This window comes from Cryptomeria japonica, chromosome 5 (genome assembly GCF_030272615.1).
Source record: "Cryptomeria japonica chromosome 5, Sugi_1.0, whole genome shotgun sequence".
NCBI lineage: Eukaryota > Viridiplantae > Streptophyta > Pinopsida > Cupressales > Cupressaceae > Cryptomeria > Cryptomeria japonica.
This window is the reverse complement of record NC_081409.1, coordinates 762874548-762887159: the sequence shown is the minus strand read 5'-3', so window position 1 is coordinate 762887159 and position 12612 is coordinate 762874548. Positions and strand designations below refer to the sequence as shown.

At 32.7% G+C, this 12612-nt stretch overlaps 1 pseudogene; it reads left to right on the top strand.

Moving 5' to 3' along the window:
• Nucleotides 1-4669: 4669 nt before the first annotated feature.
• Nucleotides 4670-11714, top strand: LOC131036535 (auxin response factor 2-like; annotated as a pseudogene).
• Nucleotides 11715-12612: the final 898 nt, after the last annotated feature.

Below are 12612 nucleotides of genomic sequence, written 5' to 3'. Positions count from 1 at the left end.
TGTGTGGTCAACTGGAGAGACTCGAATTACTTAAACCTTCAATCGTCATTAACATTTGGATATGTGCCTTTGTGGTAGTGTCTATGATCCTTGATGAATTGAAAGATCATTTGTTACCTTAGAAGATCGCATCAATTTCAGTTGAGTTGTTGTTTTATGGCAATATTGAAGTTGGTAGAATCTTGCCAAGTCCAGCCTACGTTGAGTCATTCTTAGGATTAGATTAGAATTTACCCCTTGTAAACTCTACCTTTTGATCTCTTTGAGAACTTGTTAGTTTAGAGAAATCTTGTTCCTGCAATTCGGATACGTAAGGCCCCTTGATGAAACAACAATTACAATGACCACTGGTGCTTATCCACATGTAGAGACCCTACATAAAAGAACATTGGAGTCACCCTGATTGATCCTTTTTTGCGAAATCTTCAGCAATCAGAGGCTTTATTCAAGAGAGGATAAGGTACCCTTGGGTATTTTATTCTGTGTATGATTGTGTACAAAATATACGTCAACACTACCAAACTTAGCAAAAATAAGAATGAAACCAAGATACTCATGAATAGAATCAATCAATATCATATCTAGTAAATAGAGAAATTTGATTACCACCAACACAAACAAATAACACTAAATATCAACTATAGCCCATCTTTCGGAGCACCATTCTAGGAACAAATGTTTTACATCACCAACCTTAAGGAACCAATCCTAAAATCATATGTTGGCATCAATAACAATCATTAACATGACAACCATCAACATCACATTTGCAACATAGAAAGCATATGAGAACATAAGATAGAATAAAAAATGTTCTTTCCCTTAGAAAATTGAAGTGTTATATAAGATAGAAATTGAAGTAACACAATCCTTATAGAAACTTTGTCAGTAATCTCCAGATCAAGGTCTCCTCTCAATGATTGCCAAGTAGCTACATATATTATAGTAGATGCCAAACCCAAAGTAAGACTAGATAAAAAAAGGATAACCTTGAAATCATACAACACATCCTATAAATAGATTTTGTATGATTTTCTTATAGACTTGAAAAATAATTCATTTAAAGATGATATCGTATTAAAAGGCTAGGAGAAATTCAAGCTTTGAAAAGAAGAGGAGACTTAGAATGATTTTAACAATTTTTTGATGAAGGATCTAGAAGAATTAGGCCACAATATAGTTCATCAAACTAGGTTCGCATTACTTTTGAATTTTGAAAATGCAATATTTTATCCAAGATTTATGATCAATTACATAAAACTAACTTTTTATCTCATCATATGTGTGACATTATACAACAGTTGTAGTGTTTAAAGCCACAAATGCGTCATTTTAAGCCACAAATGTGTTATTTGGAGCTTCAATTGTCTATATTTAAAGTTACAAATGTGGTGTTTGGCTATAAATGTGATGTTTGAACCTTCAAATATGACATTTGAACTTGTGAATTAAAAAAACCCCAAAAGAGGAGATGGAGCACCCAAAAAGAATGAAAACACTATTAGAGGTTAGTATGTGTAAAAAAGATAAAAGTAAGTATACCAAAATAGAAAAAAAATGATTGATGTGAATAGAAACAAAGGCATCACAAAAATTTGTAATTATATCACAAAATTCTATAGTTGAATCATTCAATTATGCAATTAAATAATAAAATTATGCAATTGCATCATGGAATTCTACAAGTGTCACATAATTGTGCAATTAAATCAGAGATTATATAGTTATATCAAAAAATTCCTATACTTGAAAATGTCAAAAAAAATTCAAAATCTGATTAGTATCAAGGATGTGGGTTCCATTGGGTGTGTCAAAATTCATTAGATCATAAATGAAAACCAATGTGAACATATAGGTAACCACAAACCCTAGGAAACACACTATTATCTCAATCTCAAAATAAGTAGAGTAATATATGTATGCAATGCAAGAAATCAAATAAAAAAGGACAACTATACCTTTCAAAGATGCACCAATGTTACCTATATTTTTCTTCTCTCTTTCGAGTATGGGAAGTATTTTCCTCTCAAATTTGTATTTGAGCACTATTTTAGTAGCATGATCACATGAAATCTCAAAGACTATGGTTGTTTATGATTGACGATACATGTTATTTTTATAGATTTTTTGATATCGATCAATAGTGATGATCTAATGATAAGATTTGATGATCAATGGATGAGATTTGATGTGAAAAATTGTCATTATGGAGATAAACAAAATTGATTGATCAATTGAATTCAATGTGAGTATTATTTGAGAAGTTGACATGAAGACTAAATTAGCATTATAAAATTAAAATTATTTAATCACGTGCATGGGAAGAATAAATAAATAAAATAAAGAATTCAACTATAGATGGATTAGTTAGCTAATTAAATAATTAAAATAATTATTCAATTGGAAAGTATAAGAAAACAATCAATTAAATAATAAAAATTACTTAGTTAATATGCGTGATGGAAGAAAATTAAAATAATTAAAAAAACATTGGTCTAATTATGTGTGCAAGAAAAGAATTAATTAAATAATCCATTTAATTAATGTTACAAGAATTTGAAAAAAATAAATAATTAAAAATCATTTAATTTGTGATGAAGGAGGGAAAAATGATTTTTAAAAATGATTTAGAGGAATAATATTGAATTAGTTAAATATTAAAGTTATTTAATTAACTTAGAAGAATAATTATTAAAAATTAACTTAGAAGAATAATTATTAAAAATGTTGCTTGCAGTTGTGGACAATTTTCAATGGTTAGAGATCCCCCTATTTACCCCATTGTTGTAAATCCCTCATTGTGTGCATATTTCTATTTATACTCATTATTATAATATTTAATTGGCCAAAATTTCATCATTTCTCATTAATGCAATCCACTTTTACATTTTAATTAACCAAATCCCTTTCATTAAAGGCACCAAATGTTCCACCAATCCAAAAAAATATTTCAACTTAAGGCTATTGGATTGTCTAATTGTTACATATCATTTGCATGCAATTATTACATGGATTATCCAATGTTAAAATAGTGTGACTCAAGTCATTCTTAAACCCCTTCATCCAAAGTATGTACACATTCAGCATATAGATGTTGTGTGTCACTACAAAATCTATATTGTTATGCATTGAGTATAAGACCTTCATGAATGCTCAAACTTTATATCATACACTACCACCATACCAACCACAATTGTAACTTTTGTACCAAAACTTAAATACTTTCACTTCAAGATTTTCTTCATCCCTAAATGCTTCCATCATCTTGCACTAACCTTGGAATGGGAAAAAATCAAAAGATTAACACAAATGCTGATAATTTTTTAATGATATATTTAAAATTTATAGAATTTAAGAAAAAAAATTAACCTTTTTTAATCTTCAAACAACTTAGAAAAAAATTCTCTTGATAAATTCAAATATTGAAGAATAAGAAGATTTTAAACTATTAACATTGGGAGTGGAGTCAAGAAGCTTATGCAATCAACTTTTATGGAAAAGCACACATCCTTCACCTAATAATCCCTTGAGGGGAAGGTAAGAAAAGAGGTGGTGTCTCCTTGGAAATAGGGTCAAAACCAAGGGGCTGCCAAGAAATAGACATGCATTAATTCACTTAATTTAAATTTAGGATAAATGAATTTTTGGACCAACTTTTAGTAAAAAAAAGAGTTTATGCATGAAAAACAGTTAAAAATAGTTAGCATGAGTGTGGCAAGTTCACTTTTATTTTACCCATCTTTTTTGAATGAAATATTGTTATTAGATCTAAAAAGTAACAAATCATATGATTTAGTACACAACACTTAAATACTTTCTTTCAATTCACTAGATTTCTATATCTATAAATGTTTCCATCTTCTTTTATTAATCTATACAATGAAAAAGATCAAAAGACAAACACATATCTTTATAATTTTTAATGATATACTTAAAAGTTTCTCATACCATATGGATAAAATGAACAAACACATATCTTTATAATTTTTAATGATCTACTTAAAAGTTTCTCATACCATATGGAAAAAATTTTATTATGAGAAATTCAAATGGTGAAGAATTAGAAGATTAAACTATTAACATTGGAAGAGGGGAGTCAAAAAGATTATGCAATCAACTTATATGGAGAAGCACACATCCCTCACATAATAATCCCTATTTTGAGGCAAAGGCGGGAAAAGAGGAAAGAAGAAATAATCGAGAATTCTGAAAAAAATAAACAATTAGTTATTGTTTATTGTTTATTTGTTTGAACATGTCTCTTTGAGAATTGTGGGTCAAAACAAGGGGGCTGCGAAGCAGTAGACATGCATTAATTGGTTTAATTTAAATTTAGCTTAAAATGAATTTGTGGACAACGTTCCATTTAAAAAAGAATATTATGCATGAAAAATAATTAAAAAATAGTCCCCGCGAGTGTAGCACATTCAATTTTATTTTTTTATCTTCATTTTTGAATGAAATGTATTTATTAGATTCAAGAAGTAACAAAATATTTGATTTGGTACACAAGTATCTAGAGATTTGAAATTTCCATATAAGATTTTGAGAAACATTAAATTAGAGTGTGCAACTACTAAGTTGTTTCCTTAAATGAAAAACTCCTGCTCTGACTAATAATACCGACAATAATAGACAGTAAATATGTTCTAAGCTTGTTTTGGGAGACATGGCTGCTGGCCCTAGGACTCCATCTGATTCATTTTGTTGCACAGGTGAGTGGTATTCTCCATTGTGTGGTTTTTTTGTGTGTTAGGATCTTCATTCTTGTTATAACCACATTTAGAATGTTAGGTTGAGCGGGTGCTATAATGGAGTTTCTGCACAATGCATTTAGAACCATCTTTTAATCTTCTGATAATGTTTGTATTGTTTGTTCCTTCACTTTTGTTACACGTGTCACTGATCCTCTCTATAAAGAAGAGCTCTGGTATGCCTGTGCTGGCCCGTGTTACCATGCCAAGGATTGGATAGCGGGTGTTTTACTTCCCCAGGGTGATATAGAGAAGGTATGTATATTTTATTTTATGACTATTTGGCTTTTCATCCTAGGAGTGGCATATATAACTTCTGACTTCAATGTGAATGTAAGCATGATCCCATGAATTGAAACTCTCACTGAACTATCATGCACATCCCACTAGAACTTCTTACAGCTATTGGGTATTACTTATGAGCCGGAAATCTTCATAATTTTATGTGTGGCTCTCTTTAGTGGCTTTGCATGCGATGTTTATATTGTTCCTAGTACGTTTTGCCTCATGTTTAGATGATACAACATAATGCCAGTGAAGAATGTGTTTTGTTTGTTCAAATCAGTCATACTTTTACCTTATGTCAAATCACATGAGACAATTCAGATTCTGTTTGAATCTTGACAAACTGACTATTAAATTACAAAGACCACCAAATCATCATCACTGTGTGCTCGGCCTTCGTTTAAATTAGTAATATACCTCTTGATATTTATTTTTTAGACAATGCCTCTTTACCTAGACATCGATTGAAATGAATGTTTGTACAAATTCGGTGTTGTCTTGCAGGTTGAAGCATCAATAACCAAATACCTAGACATCAGTAACCAGGAAGCTGAACAACAGGTGCCTTTTTATGACCTGCCCTTCAAATTCGGTGTTGTCTTGCAGGTTGAAGCATCAATAACCAGGACGCTGAACAACAGGCGCCTTTGTATGACCTGCCATCCAAAATTCTTTCCCGGGTGAGGAATGTGTTGCTGCAGGTAAATTAATATCCATTCTTTTGTGCTTGTGGTTGATTGACTCCATTTTGCATGGTTCAGGATTATAAAACTTAGCTTCCCATTCTTTGTATGTAGAAGAAGCTCATGGTCCATTTCCTAATCGTTATCATAGCTATTTAGCTTATGACATTCCTTACAGGTTGAACAAGACACCGATGAAGTGTTTGCTCATATGAGTTTGGTTCCTAAGGCAAAGGTATGCTCCACAATCCTTCTTATGCTCAGGCCTCTTTGGTATGTATAGGTCCATATGACCTTATATCTCAGACCAAAATTCTTGGACAATCATAATATATAGAACACCTGTGTTGATATTGTTTCATTTACAGCAGGATGACTGCTCCATGGATATGGATCCTCCGCCTCCACCCACTCCAAGGCCTTCTGTGCATTCCTTTTCCTTTTGTAAGACGCTGTTTCTGAGACAAGTCCACGTGCAAGGCTTATGAATGCCTTGCACCTCTGGTTAGTTTTCCAAGTACACAATTGTTCAAGCATTGATATCTTACTTTTATAATACCTGGACGGACGCTTTTTGAAGATTGTGAACGTATTATATTCATTTATGTAATGAAAATTGTCTATTTTTTTATAGAACACAAGTCAACAACTTCAAAAATTAATTGCCAAAGATCTACATGGAAATGATTGGAGTTTCCAGCACATCTATCGTGGTGGGTGGCCTGCCATATTCTCTGGTAAGTTGTATTAAACTAGATTTCAAATTTAGGAAAAATTGTTGAACTTTTCCCTCCAAAGTCTTATTCAATTTAAGCCTATATTATGAAAAGATGAATGCATCTGTTTTCAGTCAAACATATTATAGGATATTTTGGGTTTTGTTAGGTAAACCCTAGGATCTGGATTTGGGTGTTGTCTTGGTCTGGTATGTTCCAGTCCTTAATCCTAGATTTGAACCCTCTATGAACTGCCCTTTTACAAAAAAAATTCTCTGAGTTTGTTTTTGTCATCACGTTCCATGAAAGAATAAATAAATGTCCAAATGCTATTTCTTCAAGACAGTTGCAGAAATTACGTCATTAGAGATAAGAAGCCGAGAAGAATGTGGCATTCTCTACGTTGTGAGGTGCTGGATAAACCATAGCCAGACAAACAGAGAATTGCATTTTCTTTGCACAGATGGCACTACCTGTCCTTCCTATCCCTCTGTACAGAGATTTGTACTGCTGCAGGAAACTGGGGGTTTTACGACTAAAAATATAATTTAGGTTTTAACTTGTAAAATATTATAATTGTATAGCTTCAGGAGGTTTTAGATTTTGACTTTTAAATAAAGAATATCTACTAAAAATATAATTTCCTTAATTTAGATTAATTTTATTTAAATTAGATCTAATCATATTTAATTTTAAATATTTTAATATTTTAAACTCTATTAATATTCTGAAGTTTAACTAATAAATTGTTTTGCATCATTCAAAAATGATCATTTTTTTCTAAATCATTCTATTTCTTAATACTTTTAAAATTATAATTTTTTTTAATATAATTTTAATATAAGAATTATTCAACAAATTCAACTTGTTTAATTTTTAGTATTTAAAAGTTATTTAAATTTCAATATTATTGAATTTTCAAGTTAACCAAATCTTTGTTTCGTTTGGGCCATACTGGCAAACTTGAACTCACACCTGAACCTGTAACTTAGTCTTTGTTGCCCTGTAACTTAATGTTTATAGGGAAAAAAAATATAGATATAACTATAAGAGGCATATTTGTGTGGATGATTGTGATTGAGGTGCTTGTTATAAGGCAAACTGTTGTTAGACTAATTTCTGAAAGTGTTTTTCCTAATGCTTGGGAAACATTAACAGTCTATTTCTTTTCTAGTGGATGACATTTATATGCAATTATTTTAAACAAAGATATTTTTTTTTGTCTATTGAAACCAGCTAGTTCAGACATTGCTTCTAGTTTATATGGTGAAATATGGGAGTGCTGCTTTACACTGTAAATCATTTCTCATTAATATCATTGAGATTTTGATTGTCTTAATTTAGTGAATTAAGAATATGTGAAAGAGGCTTTAATATGATCAATCGTTGGGAATGAGTTTTTTTTGAAAGAAATTTGTTTTTAATTACTAACACATTTTAATTTTGTTTGATTGTAAACATAGGTCAGAAAAGGAGGCATTTTCTGACAGCTGGGTGGAGAGTCTTTGTTAACTCCAAAAGGCTTGTAGCAGGAGATGCATTCATCTTTCTGAGATTTCTAGGCTTGGCCATTGTCACCTATATATAACTTTTTTAAATGTTATATTTTATGTATATTTTATCATTTATATAGTATGTTTTTGGCTTAACTATGTGTAGGGGTAGGCGTGCCATGCATCAGCAAAGTAACATTCCGTCCTCAGTTATATCCAGTCACAGAATGCAGATTGCTGTCCTTGCTGTCCTTGCTGCTGCCTAACATGCCGTTTCAAGGACGACTAAGTTTAGTGTCTACTACAAGCCAAGGTGAAAACTGGTGATATTTCCTACTAGGCTCTTACCACTCAAATTATTCTGCTGAAATAGATTTTTCTAAAAAGGGTCCTTGCTGCTGCGTAACATGCCATTTCAAGGACGACTAAGTTTAGTGTCTACTACAAGCAAAGGTGAAAACTGGTGGTATTTCCTACTAGACTCTTACCACTCAAATTATTTTACTTAAATAGGTTTTTCTAAAAAGGGATGTGAAAGAAACACCCGGATAACTTTTAATGTCAATAGATTTTCACACTTCATGAAATTACACTGTGATTGTTTTTTTAGTACTATTCATATGAAATATGCTGTGATAGTTTTTTTTAGTACTATTCATATGAAATACACAGGGTTGCAATAAGTACTAGGCACCAGCAAGCCTGTCCTTTAGGTTATGTGATAGTTGCATGGTTTTTTAAACAAAATTTTATCAGTTTATGGGGTTCCCAAAGCAGTTGTACGTTGCACTATCACCAAATAGAGAAATAGGCAGCAATTTTGTCTTTTATTTTCATTTTATGAGCATTTTTTAGACTTAAATCACACATTAAACTTACATTTCTAGGCTTAAAACTGTTAAACACTCAGTATTGACTGACATTTTCTAGGCTTAACATGTTGCTTAATGTGTGTGATCACACTAAGAATCCATTTCTAGGCTTAAAAGCATTAAACACTCAGAGTTGACTAACATTCTCTAAGCTTAATATGTTGCTTAATGTGTATGGTTTAAGACTGACCCTTAAAATATTGTGGACAGCTGCACTCCTCTTTTTCCGAAGAGCTTCCAATATTTCCTAGATTACATTGATTATGTTACTTGAATCTGCTTATATTATTTGCCCGGTCTAAATTTTTCTTTCATCCTTTCTGATGTGTGGATCTGTACATATCATGTATAACCAGCCTGTCAGAATTCATAATTCCTTATGACCAATACATGGAAGCCATGAACATTAATTTCTCAGTTGGCATGAGATTCAGGATGAGATTTGAGAGAGAAGCTGCCCTAGAGCAATGGTCTTCTTATTGAGCGCTTTATTCTTTAAATGTGGTGTAGTTTAGGCTTGCTCTTCTTATTGAGCGCTTTATTCTTTAAATGTGGTGTAGTTTAGGCTAGACCAGTATTGATAGATGGATTATGATTTAATAGATAGAAAAGCATGCAATAACCATTCTATGTTGGATTAGGATATAGTGAATTTTGAAATATGCCTAGCGCTGTAAGTTTATAAAATAGATATGTGATGTTCATTGTACTGTATAGGAGATCAGTAACTAGCAATTGTTTGATGGCTATAGATAGAAAATAAATGTAATTGCATAGTAACAGGAATTTCTTTTCAAAGATAATGTAGTTGTTACTGTGTGTTATGCCTGATATGTGTTTCTGTTCGACAGATATACTGGTACTATCATTGAAATAGGTGATTCTAATCCCCTGAGGTGGTCGGGTTCAAAGTGGAGATGCCTCAAGGTATGGAATAGAAGAAAAAATTTCTTTAGTTTTAATTATCATCATTATATAGTCAATACAGGACAGTGCATCTTCTTGCTTATAATCGCTTTTCTAATTTTGTGAACTTCAGGTACAATGGGATGCAATATCAGCTATTCCACGACCAGAGATGGTCTCACCATGGAAAATAGAACCTGCCTTGACCCCATTAGAAATTAATCCTTTGCCGATAGCCAAAATCAAGAGATCCGACCAAACATACTGCCTTCAGCACAAAATTTGTCAGTTCTCGGTAAGGATTATGTTCTTAATCACACATAACCAAATAGTCATTATTGAAGTGACATTGTTTCTTTTTTTTCTCAAAAGTTCTTCTTTTGTCTGATTTTCGTCTCAGATAAGACATCAGTAATTACACATAACCAAATAGTCATTATTAAAGTGACATTGTTTCTTTTTTTTCTCAAAAGTTCTTCTTTGTCTGATTTTCGTCTCAGATAAGACATCAGTTGATTTTACACAGTTGCAAAGATTTAATACAATGGTCTCACAAGGTCAAGAAGTTATGACCTTGGGAGTATCTTTGGGTGAAAATAACGTTTACAGTGTTCCAAGGACAGTTGTATGGGGGCCAAAGCTAGACGATGTCAAAACAAAAGGTGTATTCTCTCAAGGAAGATTGGTCTCTGTATATTGGATCCCACTGCAAAGGCATGACTCAGCATATAAAAACTCGTTTCCCAGTTCTCAGGGCATTAGTGAATTGCTAGAACTGTGTGGATCATATACTAATCATATTGTGGAAGATCCACAACAAATGAAGCTTTCCCAAAAATTATTTCAGGAAATGAATGAGTCTAATCAGAAACAATATCTGACATCAATGGCACCATCTCCCAAAACCAGTGGACATATGAAGTGGAATGGCTTCAATGGGTACAGACATTTCCCAAACATGGGAATTGAAACATCGGGATGGAAAATGCATGTTATGCCGTGCCATTTAGAAGTTTCGGGGAGACATGGTGGTGTGGACAGAAATTTAATGAGAAACATGCCAGCTAATAAACAGGGAACAACAGAGCTTTAGCCTGCTTTTTCCTCACTCTTCTAAAGATAAGGGAGTTGATGTCATTTCACGCCCTGCGGACAATAATTGCAAATTATGTGGTCGTCATTTGATTGACTTTTTCTCAAGCAGTGAGCCAAATCCATTAAAAAATAGAGTTTGTCAGCGAGGAAGACCTACATGTTTCTGTTCATACCCCAGAAGAATTTCTTTCACTATTCCCATAGGTTGACCGACAGTTGGTGCAAACAAGATTGATCAAGTCTGATACATCTGCGATGAGCTATGTGCAAGAAACATCATCTTGGAGACCATTACAAGAAATACAGTGCAGAGCTCAGAGAAGGAGCTGTGCTAAGGTATTAATCATTTTACATTTCTGTAGGACAGAAATTAAAATTTTGTAAATTTTATATATTGTTTGAAAGATTCTGACAGTTCAGAACCGTATTTTTCATTTCAATTTAGGTACATAAGCAGGGTAATGCTCTTGGGCGAGCTCTGGATCTACAAAATTTGAAGGATACAGAGAGATCACTCATGAGCTTGACGTGATGTTCAATTTTGGAGGACAACTGGACAATCCAAGCAAAGGCCGGCAAATTGTCTACACAGATGATGAGGGACATATGATGCTTCTAGCAGATGATCCATGGCAGTAAGTATCAATGTCCAATATTCTATCCAAAAAGAATAGGTTGCTTCTCACTGGGTGATTCTGTTATAACCTGGCTATCTTGTAATTATTTTCTATGAATTGTATTTTTTGAAAACAGGGAGTTTTGCAGTGTTTTACGTAAGATTTTTATATGTACCCGAGACGAGGTTGATAAAATGATCCCCAGGAGTTCGGAGATCAGGAGAAAGTTTGTAGAAGAACCGATCACTAGCGATATCTTTACTCTTGCAGCCACTGATGCTCGAGACACATAATGAGTCAATTCTAATATGAGTTAGTTCCTGTCACTGGACTGCGAATAGGAATTTTTGTACAGTATATTGTCAAGACTGGCAGAGAATTTGGATGACTATAAGAATGTGATTTTGTATGCCATATATAAATTTTGGTGGTTTTGAGAGTTTTAAAGTAATTTAGATAGCTGACTTTTGTGGATTAGTTTTAGACGTATTAGCAGGTGGAACTGATAGTAGCCCACGATTGCTGGTATTCTTCCTAATTTTCCAATTTTCCAACCAAAGATTATAATGACCGTAAGTAATTTGGTATTTCTCTGAATACTTGCTATGATGTATCTCCTGATAAAAACAGAAATACAGAGGAGAAGAGACAGGCGAAACCCAGGAGAAACCCATAAATGGGCTCTACTAAACACAGGCCCTTACAATTGAATTTATAAGAAGATACATAGAAGACTCTGGATAAGAGTTAGTAACAAAATTAATGATGGGCAGTTGAAACAGTGCAACACAAGAATTGTTAATTTTAGTACTTTCAGATTAGATGAAACTCAGAAAATCAGAATTTTTTTCTAACTAGGTTAATTAGATTTATTGGTTTTCAGATTTAAGCATGGTAAGAAATGAATGCAAAAGAGACAAGACAAAGTTACCCTGGGAAAACCACCTAGGAAGAAAAACCCAGCTAGAAAAGATCCTCAGATCTGATTATGGTTTTAGATTCAATTGACAATTACACACTTATCTGGAGTATAGAAGTTGCAGTCACAAGGAAGATGATATAGAAGACTACACAGCTAGTTTGTTGATAGTGATCATGATTTACAGTTCTTCTAACTTGTCTTGCTATGCATGCACCTTTGAACTAGTTCACAGTCCTTTGCTTGAGCCTTCAATGGAGATCCCTATCTTT